The 17828-nt window shown below is 34.0% G+C and overlaps 1 non-coding gene across 1 annotated transcript; it reads left to right on the top strand.

The window, feature by feature from the left end:
• The first annotated feature begins 17193 nt into the window (after nt 1–17193).
• LOC143685467 (U2 spliceosomal RNA) lies at nt 17194–17384 on the top strand. Its single transcript, XR_013176692.1, has one exon. It is a non-coding gene; the product is annotated as a U2 spliceosomal RNA (small nuclear RNA).
• The last annotated feature ends 444 nt before the right edge of the window (nt 17385–17828 follow it).

Raw genomic sequence — 17828 nt, 5'->3', positions numbered from 1 at the left:
ATAAGTTACAAGTTTACAGATCTAAGGAAGTGAAAGCGTTCAAATTAAGGAACCAACAAGAAATTACTTTCATTCGAGGAAGGCTGATGCGTCAGGAACTCCTCTGTCAGCTGGGAAGTCAAATGGCTGGCATCTGCTGACCCCTTGCTCCTGGGCTCCATTGCTCTCAGCCTCTGTTCCTGTGGGGGTTCCTCACTTTGCTTCTCTGGGGCTGGCTTTCATATCTTGGCTTCCTTTGGTTCTCTCCAGGTTCTGGCTTACTTAACGTCTCATAGCAACATCTGCTGGGCTCTAAGCATCTTCAGACATCTGTTTCTCTGTTCTCCAAGTGTAGGTTATTTGTGTTAGCTCTGCTCTGAACTTTCTGTCAGCTCTCTCTCTCTGTTGGTTCTGTTGTTTCTGTCGTTTGTGTCCTTTCTGTCATCTGACTTTCTGTAAAATATTTCCTCTTTCAAAGGATTCCAGTAATCTAATCAACAGCCACCCGGAATGGGCAGAGTCATATGTCCACCTAATTAAAGGCCACACCAGCAATTTGGTGTATTGCATCTCCATGGAGATAATTTAATCAAAGTTTTTTCCCTACAGTATTGAATTAGTATTAAATGAAAAGGCTGCTCCCCCAAGATTGGATTAGGATTAAAACATGCCTTTTATGGGGTACATAATACTTTCAAACTAGCACAAGTTCATAAAACATCTGATGGGAATTTGGCAGTAAACATTTCTTGTATTTTTTTAGGTGATAATTTATATGTTTAACAATACTTAATCTTTGGAACAAAGTCCATCCCCCAATAATTATCTGAGAAAAAGTGAATGGGTGTTAAAATTTTTGATACTTTGCATCACTGAAAAGATGTTTTATTCTACACTAATACTTGATTCATAATTTGCCTGGGTATAGACTTCTAAATTGATAATATCTTACCTTCAAAACATTGCAGGTATTTCTCCAAAATCTTTTTAGATCCCAATATTATTTTAATCAACACTTTGTAAGCAATTTGCTTTCCCCTTCTTCTTTCTCTCCCACTCTCTGTGAATATTTAATTGGTAATTTAATAATTATTATCATTATTGCCAAAAATCTGAAAAAAATCAAAGTATTGCGCCTTAATGTGCCTTAGTATAGGGTTCTTAATTGGCACTTTGAATCTAAAAGAACACGTCCTTTAGTTTGGGGAAATGTTCTTATATTACTTCTATCATTCTGCTATTTATATTATTCAGATGCCTCATCCATTAAACTATACTTTTAATTTTCTATTTTTCTTGTTTTCTATCTCTTTGATTTTCATTTCTATTGTTGTTATGATGCTGTTGCTTTGACTAAAAGATTTCTTCAACTTTAGATCTTACATATTCTCTGGTTTATTTAAACTAATATTTTTCTTTGTAAGAGTATGCATTCTTTTATAAATCTTGTTTTTTTTCCATGCATGTATTACCTTTTTATTCTCCAGAGTTATTGAGTAGGTTGCTGTTCACTGCTGTTGTTTAATTCCATTGCCTCTGTTCACTCTGAATTTCTTTTAGGTTTTTTATGTCATAATCCCTTTCTTTCATGTTAAATATGCTCCTCAATATTCTGGTGATATTTGTCTTTCACATTTGAGAGGGGGCACTAAAAGTTTTCTTAGATATTCTGGTTATAGACATAGTCCTTGCCCAAGGCAGAACTTTATTGTAGCTTGATAAGTGGGGGATCCCAATGTATCCATATTATGATATTTTGATCTTTTCTTTGGAACTGATTGGTTCTCCAACCCAGAATGATCCGATCCTTTTCATTACGGAGGGTAAACCCACTTACTGCCATTCATATATACATATATAATCCTTTCCTGGAGGCCTTTATGAGAAAGAATTCACAGTGATGAAGAGACAGAGGGATGAAGCCTCTGTCAGTGATGCACACTGATGTTTGGAAATGCAGAAGGAGGAAACCCTGGGAGAAATTTGAAACCAGAGCTGGAAGAGGATAGTAGATGTTGCTTTCCCATGTGATAGAGAAACCCTAGAAACAGCATTTCTTGAGTGAAGGTATCCATTCTTTTGTAAATTAATGCCTTAATGTGGAGATTTTCATGGACTTAGAACTGTACATTTGCAGCATACCAAATCCCCTTTGTAACAGCCAGGACTTTTTGGTATATTGCATTCCGGCAGCATTAGCAAACTGAAATACCAAATAACCCTACATAAGGATTGAATGAGTTTGTATCAGTTTGCATTCCCAGCAGGAACTGAGTAAAATGTCTGCTTACATCAGTACCCTGTAAAACAGAGAGTACTGTTAAGAGTTTTAATATTTGCTAGTCAGATGTATTTCTGTTTATGTGTGGAAAATATTTTTATATATTTAAAAGCAACTTTCATATCTTAAGTGAATTGCCTGTTTCGGCCTTTCACTCATTTTTTCAACTGTGTTTTTAAGTATTTTTAAATATCTTAGGGATTTCAGCCATTTATTGGGGACGTGTTGCAAATGTTTTCTGGCATCTTGTAATGTGACTTTTATTTGGCTTATTGTATTGTTTTTTGTTTGTGTGTGTGTGAGTGTGTGTGTAGATGAATTTGGTGAATTTGTCAATCTTTTCTTACTACACCTAGAATTTGAGTCATAATTAAAAATCTGTCATATATATTCATTATACAATAATTCACTCAGGTTTTCTCCCAATACCTATAGATCTCTGATTCATTTACAATTAATACCTGTGAAATATGAATTAAATTTTGCCTTTTTTCCAAATGGCATTCATTCAGCCAACAATGTTTATTAAAAAATTCATTTGTGCCCTCATGATTTGACATGCCTGGTTGATTTTGTACTAAATTTCTTTATGTGCTTGAGCATAGTCTAGATTTTCTATTCTACTCACCTACTTGTCCAGCCACCTGTACCAAGAAGTTTTTATTATGAATTTGGTCAGTTCCCTTCTTACATCTTGTTTTGTTTTTTTTCTTTTCAGGTTTCAGTGCTGATATGCAAAGAGCTTAGAAGTGATCACACTCAACTTTTTAACAAGAAAGTAGCTAAACAAACTGAAAATCAATGACTTTTCTTAAACCTATCAAAAATTGAGGTCATAGGCCAAATTGGCAGGGTAAACTCTGGAGCATCAAGTGAAGAAAGAGAATCGATGCCTGGGTCAGTGCGTGGAAGCTGCTGGATCCAGGAACTGGTCAGAACACTTTAATGATAACTTTGATGAATTGTTTAAGGTAGAGTGTAAACAAACTTGAGAGTGGCACACTCATAGGGGCCCAGTCTTAGGGGAGCTTCACACTTTACTGGGTTTTACCCCCAAGAGGTAAAAAACATAAAACTTCTGGAACTAATAAATTATAGCAAAATAATAGGATATGAGGTTAATGTTTGAAAGTCAATTGCTTTCTTATATATCAGCATTGAACAATTAGAATTGAAATGGAAAACAATACCATTTACACTAGCATCAAATATATGAATATTTGTTTATACATATATCAAAAAATATGCATGATCTATTTATAAAAACTATACAACACTGATGAAGGAAATTAAAGCTGTAAATAAATGGAGAACTCTTCCATTTTCATGGATCAGAAGAGTCAACTTTGTTAAGATGTCAAATTTTCCCAAGTTGATCTCTAGATTCAATGAAATCCCAGTTAAAACCTTTCCAAGCTATTTTTGCATATATTGAAAAATTGATTCTAAGATTTACGTGGAAGGCAACTCAAAATAGTCAACACAATTCTGAAAAACAAGAACATTACTTGACCTCAGGACTTACTATAAAGCTATGGTAATCAAGAAAGCGGGCTGTTGGCAAAAAGATATTCATGTAATTGGCATAGATCAATGGAACAAAATAGACAGCTCAAAATAGATATTCACAAATATAGTCAACTGATAGTTGACAAAGGATCAAAAAAAATTCAATGAAGAAAGAGTAGTCAACAAATGGTGCTGGCAAACAGAGACTTAGGTTGTTCATAAAAATTCTCTCAAAATGAATCATAGACTTAAACAGATAAAATGTAAAGATACCGAACTTCTATAGATGTAATGGAAAATCTAGGTTATCTTAGGTTTAGTGATGTTTTATTTACCACACCAAAATCATGATCCAGAGAAAAAGAACTGATAAGTTAGACTTTACATTAGTTAAAAGTTCTGCTTTGTGAAAGACACTGTTAAAAGAATGAAATAGAAGCTGCAAACTAGGAGAATATTATTTGCAAAACACATATTTGATAATGGACATTCAAAATGCACGAGGAATTCTTAAAATGCAACAATAAGAAAATAACCCAATCAATGAAATGGCAAAATAGCTGAACAGACACATCACTATAGAAGATAAACAGTTGGCAAATAAGCAAATGAAATGATCAAAGAATGTGTCATTAAGGAATTGAAAATTAAAATATTGAAATACCATTACATACCTGTTAAAGTAGCTAAAACCCAGAAAAATGGACAGTACCAAATCCTGACAGGAACTCTCATTCATTGCTGGTACAGCTTCTTTGGAAGGCATTTTGGGAGTTTCTCATAAAATTAAATATAGTCTTACCAAATGATCCAGCAGTCACACTTCCAGGTATTTAACAATTGGTTGAAAACTGATTTCCACCAAAAACCTTCATAAAAATATATGTAGAAGTTGTATATAAGCTGGAAAAAGCCAAGATGTTCTATAATGGATGAATGAAAAAATTGTGGTACATTCTTGCAATGGAATATTATTCAGCAATACAGAGATGCGCTATCAAATGATTAAAGATGTGGGGGCACTTTTTAAATACATATTACTAAGCGAAAGAAGTCAGTCTGAAAAGGGTATCTACTATATGATTCCAATCATATGACATTCTGAAAAAGGCAAACTCTAGAAACAGTGAAATGGTCAGTGGTTTCCAAAGTTTTGGGGAGTGTGAAGGAGTGTCAGGGATATTTTTTTAGGAAGGTGAAACTATACTTTATGTTACTGCAATAGTGTATAGATCACATTCTACATATATTTAAAAAACATAGAACTTTACAGTACAATGAGTGAACTTTAATGAATGCAAATGTTAAAAAATCATTTAGGAGGTTAGGGAATCCCAGGAGAGAAAGCAGACTGTGACAAATTCATGAAAAGAAAAAAAAACTTCACTGAACAGGTGGGGAAAATGCACTGCCTAAATAACTTTCAAAATGAATGCACTCTGTATGACTAAAAGCAAAGGGGCCTGCACATAAGCACTATAATCTAGTTGATAAAGTGGTTTCCCACTTTATATAACAGTTATATATAATCAGGACTAACAGTTCTGATACTGCTATATGTGCATAATGCTGTAATTGAATAATTACATAAAAGGGTGGTGGATTATAGGAGTTAGGATCTTCACTGTCAAAATGGCAATTTACATATAAGCAAGGAGAGTAGGCTAGAATGATTCATGGGATTATAGATTATGGAATTGGAGGCATCCATAAGAACTCATGTTTATCTTAACATAAATACAGATGGTTATCAATGGAAATATTTTAACTATGTGTATATACACAGGTTAGTATAAACAAATTTTTTTGCTTTGTCAGCTGACAGAATCTAAAAGAAATGGCACCTCAACAGCCACAAACACATGCAGCATGCTGATTTTGGTTTCTAAGACCTTTCTCCAACGAAAGGAACCAGGGCTTCTTGCTGAAATGGTTGATCATATGGACTGTGGCAGTAAATATATAAGATGAGCCTGTAACATCCTGTATCTACAGAAAGTAAGGAAATACTAAAAAAAAATATGATTATAGTTTGCCAATGGGATGCAGGAGTCAACTGAAAGAGTTCTCAATGGTCAAAGCTAAAACAATGTGAGCAAAAACAAAACAAAATGAAAAAAAAAAGGAAGAATTGTATTATAACTCAAAGTATAAAATAAATGTCCATAGATCCATCCTAATATATATGACTGGGTAAATTAATCAATGAGTGAGAAAACATCAGTCTCCCATGCCACATAATTCCATATAAATGATGCAATGTTCCATGCTAAAATAGGAGGGGCATAATTCCTCAACCTTAAGTGTGGGCTGCATATAGTGACCTCTTCCAAAGAGCACGGTACGGAAAGGAGGGATAAAAATATAACTTCACAGTAACGATGCCTCCTATACTACTTCAGCCAGCTGAACAAGGTCAATTCAGCAATCAGATATCCTGTGATAAAAATGGCACCTTACCTTTGTGATCTTTCTTGGAAATCCATAAAGCTGCCCTAATCATGAGGAAAATATCAAATTCCTGTAATGGAACATCATACGCTGTACATTATCAGTAATTCTAAAAACTTTCAAGGTCATCAAAACAAGGTAAGGTCTGCAAACTCTCAGAGCCAACTGGAACCTAGGGAGACATGAAAACTAAATGTCATGTGGAAACATTGATGGGATCTTGGAGCAGAGAAAGGACATTACATAAAAAGAAAGGAAATCTGAAGACGCTATGGACTTTAATTAATAATAATGTTTTAATATTGGTTCATTAATCATAACAAATACACCATTCTCATGTAAGCTATTATTTATAGGGGGAAATTATATGCAAGGGGCATAAGGTAACCCCCGTCTTATCTGCTCAATTTTTCCATAAATCTAAAAAAAAAGTCTATTAATAAAAAATGCTAAACAGAAGTCTAGTAAGTGGGGCATTTAGGAATGCTATTGTTTACACTGATATTTAGGGAAAATCCTGGAATCCTTTCCCTTCTTGCTTCCAGCAGTATAGATATATTTCTTAAAATGAAACAATCTATTGGTATAGTGAGGAAGAAAATTTATGGTCGGGGAAGAATACAAGAAAAGACTCTGAATTCTTGATGACTTCAAGAAGTAGCTATAATTATGTTATGAATTGCATTGTTTCCTGCCATGAAATGGACTCTATTGTTTTTTTCAAGAAAAAAAAATCCTAATGGCTAATGTCATGTGAAGTAAGATTCTGGAGGCTCTGATGCACATACATTAGTGTAGTACTGGAGCACATCCAAAACAATATTTAAGATTAATTTTGTCTTAATTTGCATCTAGTCCATCAGTTTTCCTACTGGAGGAAGTAGAAGACCCTGCTTTAGGAGACTCCAAATTCTCACGAGAATCTCCTACCCCTTTCCAAATGTCTATGGGATAAATTGTCTGTACTCACAAAATACCTGCATGCTATGTACATTTGTCCTCAACTTCAAATTCATAAAATTATCAGATGAGAGAAATTAAATTTAGAGAATATTGTTTTAAGTACATCAGTTTATAATATAATCTAATTTCATTCGTGATTCAAACTATAACTCAGCAGAGATTTGTCCCTGAACCTCTGGTATTGTTTGCAGGCAAAAATTGCTTTTATTGATTTGCTCTGTGATCTGATGCCTTCAGCCTATAATGAGTATCAATATAAGGCAGAGCCCTGTGCAACTCTTAGTTGCATCTATATTCAAAAAACAATATTGCAATATATCACCTATGAGGATTTCAGCAGAATGGTTGCCTAAGAAGTTCTGTATTGCTCCTGGGTAATTGGATTATTTTTAAGAGCCCTGTAAATTTTGCAATTATGTATGTTTACATTTTTCTGTAAACTGGTAGAATGCCTTCAATCAAAATTTTGAATTAACTCAAGCAAGTACATAAATAGGACACTGAACAATCTGTGAAGCACATTTGCCACCATTCCAGACTTCTGCATCCATAGTTTATATTAAGAATTTGTCACAGAATCTTTCTTGCTGAAGATCTGTCCGTTCTCAGCATCCTTCTCAGCCAAGAGTACCATCAAGCATATCAACCTACTTTGGCCAATTTGCCCTACATGACATGGATCATTATCATATGCATATTTATTGTCCTTATTTCTGGAGGACTTTGTTTCCACAGTTGTTTTCTTTCTCCTTTCATTTTCACTTTTGTGTTAACCCTTCATTGTATGGTAAGATGGGGAGGGGCAAAGAATCTGTTTTGTTTTATTTTATCTGCTTAGATTCTGGGCTCTAGAAAAATATCCCCTACTCTTGAAAAAACTCCTTCCAATCTTGTTTTGAATGAAAGCTCATCTTCCTTTCTAACAGCTGTGAGTGGTCTGAAGAAAGCACAGGAAATAAAATTTCCAATAATTTTTAAATATTAAATATAAAATTAAAGGATAAATAGATACAAAATATTAAATAGTATATGCATTTCTTCACGTCTACAGGGTATTAGCACATTCTTTTCCCAAGTGTCCGTATGAATTTACACCGCACCAGCAATACGGTTGTATTCAATTTGCTTCGTATCATTAGCAACCATTAATGGTATCATAACTACACTTCACTATGTATTTTTATAAAAATTTTATACATTTTCTTTTCACGTTTATGTTTTAATCCAAATGGAATTGATCTTTGTATTTAATGGAAAATGAGGATCAGTACTAATTTTCAATTGCTGCAAAACAGATTACCACAAAAGCAGTAGCTTAAAACAGCACCCTTTCAATATTTCAGTTTCTAGATCAGAAGCCCGGGGCTGGAGTAAATGGCTTTCCGGCTCAGGGTCCGACCAGATGAGACCAAGGTCAGCCAGACTACTTACTCCTCTGGGGCTCAGTTTCTTTCTCCATGCTCACTGGGTGTTGTCAAAATTCTTTTCCTTGTGATTAAATAATAGTTTTCTTGCTAGCTGTTAGCCAGGAATTGATCTTGGCTCCTAAAACCTTTTCCCCAAATCCTTGCTGCATGATCCCCTCTTCTCAACATGACAACTTTCTTCTTTCTGGCAGCAAGAGAGCACCTGCTACTGCTTCTGTCTTTTTAAAGAATCACCTGATTAGCTGTTTCTACCCAGAATAAGTCATCTTTTGATTAACTAAAAGTTAGCTGTTTAGAAATATACATTATATGGGCGAAAATCTCTTTGACCATATAATGTAATAAAATCATATCTCACTGTATTCACAGATCTAGCTGGCAATCAGTGAGAGGAAATTATACAATGATTGTAGTTTATGGGTTAAAGGATGAGAACCTTAAGACCATTTTAGAATTCTGCCTACCACAAGGCCTAATTTCACTTTATCTTTATGGAAAGCCTCATTTTGTTCACTACTCTGCAATGCTTAGGCTTGCATAAATGGGTTTCCATATTATGTGGGTGTCTTTTCTGGATTCCCTATTTAGTTTCATGTTGAAATTACTCTTTATTACACTCCCGTATTAGCTACAGCTTTGTAATAATTCTTGACATCCAACCAGCAAGTTCCTTGATCTTATACATCTGCAGGGCATCTTAAGTATTCGTGGCACCATGCTTTTCCATTTAAATATTAGAATTAGCTAATCAAAAATTTTTTAATCCCATTATGATTTGGGAATAATTTAGGTATTCCTTAATTTCTTAAATTAAATTACATATATCTTCCAAAAAAGTTCTAAGGTTTTCATATCTAGAATATTTTTGTTAGGTTTTTCCTATGTACTTTATCTTTTGATGTGTTTATAAATAATATCTTTAATTAAATTGAATTTATAAACTACTTTTCTGTGGGTACAAGGAGACACAATTGACTCCTGTTTGTTTATTTTTTAATCTTCTACCCTGCTAAGCATTTGGAATAATCTTAAGAATCTATTTATAGGTCCTTTTGTGTTATTTATGTAGATAATTATGTAATCTATTAACTTGTTTGGGTTCTTCCTTTCTTTTGATATATTTTATCTTGCTTTATTATCCATTTAGAACTTTAGTAAAATGGGAATGGGAGTGGTGATAGTTTGTATCCTAGTATTTCAATATTGGATATTTGCCATGTTATTTAATATAGATACTTGATATTCCAGATGTTTATTAATACTCAGTACTATCTTCATCCTTTTTAGAACATCCTTGACACACTGGGATGCAAAGCCTCAAAACTGCATTATCCTCGCTTTCCTGTGAGAAGAGTCCTGTATAGATTTTACCATGGAAAACAATGGGATGAGTTATGAAGGATAGAAGAAAATAAAAATTGACAGCTGTGGATAGGACTGTGTTATTCTCATCAGTTTTGGGGTGTTCTGTTGAGAACTAATCACTCCCTTCTTGATGGAAACTAGACTCATTGTGTTTTCTAAGAATATCCAGGTTTCTGATAAGTAGCTATGCTGAGTTTTGTTCCCCTTGGATTCAAAGGGTTGTGCAAGTTCCTAATTCCCTGTACCAAATGTCATTCTATTCTAAATATTTAGCATATTTTCAGTTTCCATACTGGACAAGGTTAAGTCAGTATTTGTTACCAGAAGTGTTTCTAAATAAGCAACCTCAAATATGACAACGTCGGTCTGGTTAACTGGCCTATTTAGATTTGAAAGTAGTGATGACTGTATTACCAGTAGAAGTAAGATACTTATATGTAGTGACAAAAAAAATTAAATTTCAATGATAATTAAAATAAGTTTTGAAAGACAAAGTGACTGTTACAATAGAATATTCTGGTGGGAATGATGAATATAAGAACTGTCGATATAGAATAGGTGATTCACAGTACAATGGAGAGCTTAAAGTTGGAAATTGTGAGTCAAAAGTCTTTAATTCTCAGGTCAAGATACAGTCTGACAATCAGAGTTCCTAAAACTGTCTGGAATAATGTTATTTCTCTCGCAATTGCAGACCAGTGTTTCTGAAAGCTAAAGACAAATGCTGATTCTGTGGGTTGCTGACTTGCAATGTAAGTTGAATTTACAACCTTTCCTAGTATTAACCTGAATGTTAAGACACTAATTTGAACCAAATGGCTCCATGAGAATTGAAATAAAAACAATTGGCTGGATTCCAGTGAATCAGTGTTCCTTGTATGGCAAGATCCCATTGAGCCTTTCTTGCCAGGAGAAGCATACTTTCCTCCACTGCCTTCCCTTTTTGAAGACCCTACAATGACATCTGAGCAAGCTACCTTGTAAAGAAAGACAATTTCTCTCAGGACCATTTCACCAACTCTCAGTACTTAAAGATCTAAAATTTGAGTCAAATCTTAGCACCTCAACAGATAAAGAAAAGTCTATTCTAAGAGAAGGTACATGTATACCAAACAAATTACAAGAGTTTTCCAACATATCTTGATAGAAATCTTTATAATATTTAGAGGGATAGAGTCTAAGAGTATAATATTGGGTTAGTGCAGTTTATTAAGATAAGGGCACTTTCTAGAGATTCTGATTCAGTATATAAGCTTTCAACGTTGGAAAATTGCTGTCACAACTTGCATGGTTAGTCTATGAATTGTCAGCCTTACTTTAAAATAAATTGATATAACTGAACTTCCTTGATATGATGGAGAGGAGAACTTTTAATGGATCAGATATTTCAGAAGCAAAGATTTGAGTTACCTCATCAAGATAAACAGCCATAACCAGCTTAACATTTGGCCAAGAGAAAAGGAAACATCACATAGGGAATGGAAGAAGGACATTACAGATGACAATTACAACCTTATAACTAGTTGCAGAGACAGGGACTAATAACTATGCATATTTTCTCCCTGCATTTGTCACATAGATTATTTCTCAATATATTCATCAATTGTTTTCGCTCTTATTATATATAACAAATGTTGGCTGTGGTTATCATTTATATTGTCATTCATTTTTAGCGTATAAAATGATTGGGATTGAATTAATAAAGGAAACAGTATCATCGAGAAATTAATAAGGAAGGGAGAAAGACATTCTGTTTCTCTCATTTTCAGAGGAGAAGGAATACTGATCTTTGTTTCTACGAGGAATAGTTGCTTTTGGGAGATGGAAGTGTATCAAATTTTAGCTCTAAATATTGATGGATAGTTATGTTTAGACGCTGAATATTCAAAGATGTGATCTTTCTTGGCATTTTTTGTTGATATTCAATCATGTTCCCACCATTCTAAGCCTACCCTATATTACAGAGGCATAAAATCTGGAAACTATATTTTCTCAATCCCCTTGCTAGTAAGAGTTCACTTACATTCTAACAATGAGGCATATTTGCACAAGATTAGTAGAGCAGAAGAGAAAGATGAGTCACTCTTATCTATATGTCTGTTTTATCAGTTTATGTAGGTAAACTGATATTGCAGAGGGCAGAAATAGATTTGGACAGTAATTTCTGAGCAACTACCCAAGCAGAACCTACTTAGGTGCTGCTGTAGGAAACAAAAATCATACCTCTTAGTATTTCTGTGATTCTGCACCTTCAGGAATTCCTGATTTTCACTTCCTTTGTCATAGCTTTCAAGGGTTTTATAAACCTCTAATTCCTAAATAAAACTTTTTTTTATACTGGTTGCCTGAGGTATCTTTGCCTTCCCCGCCCAGCCCTGAGGTATTTTTACCTTGGGCCAGAGATTGTGGGCATTCTGATGTTTGAGTATCTGGCATTGGGGCAGCCATACTTTCTGCCTATGTGAAAAAATACGTATCTTCAGTTAAAGAAAAATGATATCAACATTCCGATAAAATAAAATATTAACTAGGAAGCTTCCTGAAGATACCAAAACCTCTGATTCCAGCTGTCATTGCCTCACAGCTGCACTGCTGCCCTTACCACAGTTTGGTTATACAAATATATGCATTCGTATTTTTCCCTAAGTTATTTGGAGTCAGATTTCTCTCACTTAGAAACAAGAGTCGTAATACACACAAACATACACACATTGCCATATGCAAGCCAGATGTCTGACATATCTGCAACCTATACATTCCAACACGGATAGAAATAAGGTTAAAATTAAATTAATTAATTTGTATCCGGTTTAAAAAACAGCTGATTCTTAACCCTTGCTATATAAACTATATCATAAATAAGAAGCACCTCTATTAAAAAAAACTAAATTAAACCTCAGGATATTTAAAGTGCAAAAGTTCATAAGGTATGGTGATGTTGCTATGCTCCAGTATAGACATCTTAGAATTTTGTTGGTTTGCGTTAAGGATGTGTGTGTGCATATGTATATATAATTCTAAAATATAATACATGTAATATATGTATTTAATATTTATAAATCCTATCATATATTAAAAAGCATATATTTTTAAATCTTGTCACACACACACACATATTCCTACTAGTTAATTTCTGAAACGTATTTATACATTAGGGAACTATAGGATTCAGTCCATTGATCCATTATCATAAGTAGTCTTAATATGCTTATCAGAAAATACACTTATTTAACAAACCTATACATCATTTGAGATTATAAAATTTCTTTGGAAGCAAAATAGGGAGAAATTTACATATTGCATGTTATTCTGAGCACGTCAGACAGGAACCCAAAAATCTGAGCTCTAAGGCACAGAGGTATTGGTTCAGTTATAACATCTTGTTATCAAATGTAGTTGTGAAAAAAAAGCTTTTGATTATGCTAAATGATTCTTATTTTAACCTATGCAGTAGTCATTTAAGCTCTATATTCATTATCCTAAAAGGGAAAACCAAATAGTTTTACAATTTCTGAGGATGAAAAGTGTGCTTTCAGCATAACTTTAAGGGAAATGAAGCAGCAATTTGCTCTGTTAAAAAACTCATTTTATATGAAAAATAAAGTAATAAGATGAGTAAATAGACTTCCAAATGTCTGAACCTCTTATTTTGGAACGTCTTAAGCTCTAAGGAGCATATACATTTGCATAATTATCATTAATTATGCACTATACGTATAGTAGCCATCTCCATCCAGTTTAGCACCTTTGAACTTACCTTTCCCAGCCAGGGAATGATGAGCAAGGACTGAATTTCAGCAGTGAATATAGCACATCTATATTCAAATGTAAGTTGAAAGCAATTAATTAAGAGTGTTTAACAGTCTCTTTAATTTTGAATCTGCATGTGCTACTAAAAGTAGATTACCTTATTGAGATGCCACAGAAGACCAAATTAGTCTTTCTGGCCATTAGACATTATCTTTAAAATTACAGCCACATTCATTCAGTGCTTTTCCAGTGACCTGAAAAAGTAAATACACCTCGAAATGACTTAATTTGCATTCCATAAATTGGATAAATGGTTATCTCTTTACCACTTTTTAAAAGGCCCCTTTTTACCTGGCTCCTACCTATCTCACCCTCCTTCTCCATCGTGATTGCCCTTATCAAACTCTGTGCTTTTGTTCCTGGAACATCACTTAAAGTTTCCTGCATGAAACTTGCTGCTTTGACTTTTTACATTTTCTTTTCTCAACACTCACCTTTATGCATTTGACCAGTGTACAGAATACAGAATACAGTAAACCTAAAAAAACAACAACAAAAAAAAACATTGAATAGATGTGATGAAAGGAATGATGAAAGGGCTGTGTGATCAGATTTCCTCATACAGCCATTCTTCATATATACAAACTTGTATTAAACACATGCTATGTGGAAAGACATTTTTAGGTCTGTGAGGAATTCAGAGTGAATAATAACACTGCCCTTCAAGGAGTCAAACTCGAATTGAGGAAAGTTCCAACTAACTACAATGTGAGGCAGAATTAAATAAGTGTCATAAAAGAGGCACATAAGTACATGGTATAAGGTGGAAGGGGCAGTAATTCAATAGGAGAATTGGGGAAGACTTCATGGATAAACCATTTAATCTAAACTATGAAGAAAAATAGAGCTTCAATGATTATATAATGGAGGAAATGACATTAAAAATCCCTATTCAGGATAAAAAAAATAGGGCACTTTTCCTCCCCTTTAACATTGATTTTAATCCCAACTTTTCTGGTAGAAAGTGAGATTTTAGATCCAGAACTTTTGTCATTAAATTATTATTTATCTATTTATCTCTCTATATAATCTTTTGGCATGTATAATCAAATTTATAACCACATTTACAACAGTATTTTAACATTTATTCTAGATATCTCTCAAATTTATTTTATTATACATATATAATTGGGATCATTTTACAGCAAATCTACTGCAGCCCCCATAAGGTTCTTCTCTTTCTTAACCATCAAGCAAAATCAGATCTAATAGATACCTTATTTATCAACTGGAGTTTAAATAGTCCTTCAAACTTTTTCCTTCTGTTTGTAAAGTGTTTAGATTTGCTTACCATCTCTGCTAATATAAAACAATTGATGTACAAAGTTCTTAGTACTTTAGCTTTAGTTTTCCCTAGTTGACCTATGCACCTTTATACTTATATTTAGTATAAGATATTTTCAATCAGTGGAATACATGAAAATTTACTATGCTGAGCAGGCACTCCTTCTAAAATTCTTCTTTCTCTTTAGTTTATATTTACCAAAATGTAATGAATCATATATTTCCATCCCAATAATTTTCTAGAAATTGATTTCTCTGGGTGTAGGAAAAAATTGGGTAAAGGAAGCTAGGAAGGCAGAAGAAATATTCACATAGGGCTTTATAGACAAAACTGTGGGGAGTGGGGCATCTATTCAAGTATCTAGTTGTTACACCTTCCAAGTATCTGAGTTATTTGAAGAAGTGTGATGTGTCTTTCTGCCTTTTTCCAGGTGACATCTTCATAATGGAAAGGAATAGGCTTGCCAAGAAGAAAACATGGCTAGGGTATTCTCTTCCAGACCCAACCCTTATGGAACATTCTGCCTCCCTCCCCTCCTTGATATCAATTATAGTTCCTGAAAAGTAGTTATAAGTTTTTTATACTACATCTAAGAAAAGAGTAGTATAATTAGGATTTAAGAAAACCCAGATTTGGCAGGGTTTTTCCTTAAATTGTCATTGAAGTAGACTTGATGAAGATCGAGTTTCCACTAGATAATTACTTTATTATTCCATTCTGGTCCCTTTTTTTGTTTAGTTTTCTCTGGCACTTGTATATAAGAAATTGTATCATTGCTAAGCTAAAGGTTTCTATTTCTTATTTCATTAAGATAAGAAATTGTAGGATAAGAAGAATATAATTAGGAAAGGACAGAATGGTAAATATGGACAGGAACTTGAAGGACAAAGTCCAACCTGCATGTGAAGATGTTTTTCACCAACTATGTCATGTATGGCAGGAGATGGTAAGTAGAAAATCAAAACCATAGCAGGAAACAAGATTTTTATTTCTAGAAATCTATGTAAATTGTGATTATTGTAATATTTCTTATTATCAGACTTTCTCCATTAATTCATTGGCCCTTCTGTGAATAGTTTCTTAAGACTGGCCAATACATTCAATAATTTTTTTAAATATTTCTGTATTGCAAGGAAATCCGGTGAGTAGATTAGAACCAGTGTTTTGCAAATTCATTTACAAGACAGTAAATTCTAAGTTTGCAGAACAAAAAGAATATCTCTAGGTTTAAGCTATTACAAAACTCACTTGCAACATTGGTAATGCCCATTTACGGGAAACAAGAATCCTAACAACTTGTGTAATTGTACTTGTCAGCAGCACCTATAACTTGAATGTAAGTTTTGAAGGACTAACATTTATTATGTCAGAGGCAAATTAGCAGCTGCTCAACTGGGGATGGTAGAATTTTAATTTAACATCTGCAAAACAGATTTACTTCACTAGAATCAGCTTTCTCTCATACCAAAGAGAATTTAGTGAGTTTCATTGATAAACTGCTCACTCCATATGTCTCATACAGGGTTTCACACTCTCAAAAGTAATAACCATTTTAACTGGTACAGCATGTCATTGAGATTTATTCATGTCCTTTTTCTCCCTCTCCAAACAACCCAAGGTCACTACAGTGTTTCCCTAATTCATAAAACTGCTCTATATTTCCACATTAGTTCTTTATCAGTATAGGTCTAGATTCTTGAACAGTTTATCTAGCTTTCCAAATCTCCATTCAATATGTCTTTAAGTATCATTTTAATCATGTTACATTTTCTTCTCAATGAATTACCCTTGAAATTCTAGGAATGAGGGACCACTAATAGAATGTGTTCAAGTCCTGCCACAAACAAAAACAAAAAAATAAAATGGGAAGATAAAACTTTCATAATAAGGAAACTCTGGCATGGACATAAAATGAGCAAACAGTGATATCCACATGTGTAATCTCATTTTTGTCTTAGATACAGAGAGTGCAGTGATAAACCTATTGAAAGATGTCAGCAAGAGACATAAACCTTAAACTGTGATAACCATTCAAAACTGTGACAAATCATTTTTTTAAAATACTTAAAAGGCCAGAAAGGATATTAAGGAAAACTGGGAATCTAGATCAAAAAAGAGATTGCATCACTTCTCGGCCTTTTGGCTAAGATCAAGTGTAGTATCTGTTCTTATCAGCTTAATATCTGCTACGTCCTCTATCCGAGGACAAAATATTAAACGGATTTTTGGAGCAGGGAGATGGAATAGGAGTCTGCTGCGTCCACTCCACGCATCGACCTGGTATTGCAGTACCTCCAGGAACGGTGCATCCCCTGTGGGGGAAACATCCGTTGGTTCACAAACGTAAGCTTTAAAGTTTGAAAAAAAAAAAGAGATTGCAACTTGGACATAAACCTAAAGAAATCACACAAGCCATGGGCATTTTCTTTTATTTGGATCCTCAAAATGTGACAGGCTCATATCAGAAAAAAATTGGCCTTTTTTTCCTGCATGGAAGGAAAAGCTCCTTAGTTTAGTGAGGAAAAGGCTTGTAGTCAAATTGGCCAATGGTAAAGGTAGGAGATTTCCATTTGCAATAATCATTGCATCAGCAGACCAAAAACAAGCGTTTGGAGTTCTGTGATGCTGGACCAATGTATGTAGCAACAATACACAGAAAATCTGTATACCGTACATATCTTTCCTGACCCTGCTTTCCACAGGCATTGCCCTGTCTCACCTTGACGTGGGAAAGTGCTTTCCTGAATCTGAAGGGCAG

This window comes from Tamandua tetradactyla, chromosome 5, assembly GCF_023851605.1.
Source record: "Tamandua tetradactyla isolate mTamTet1 chromosome 5, mTamTet1.pri, whole genome shotgun sequence".
Classification (NCBI taxonomy): Eukaryota; Metazoa; Chordata; class Mammalia; order Pilosa; family Myrmecophagidae; genus Tamandua; species Tamandua tetradactyla.
The sequence above is the reverse complement of the archived record's forward strand: the minus strand, read 5'-3'. Positions and strand labels throughout refer to the sequence as shown.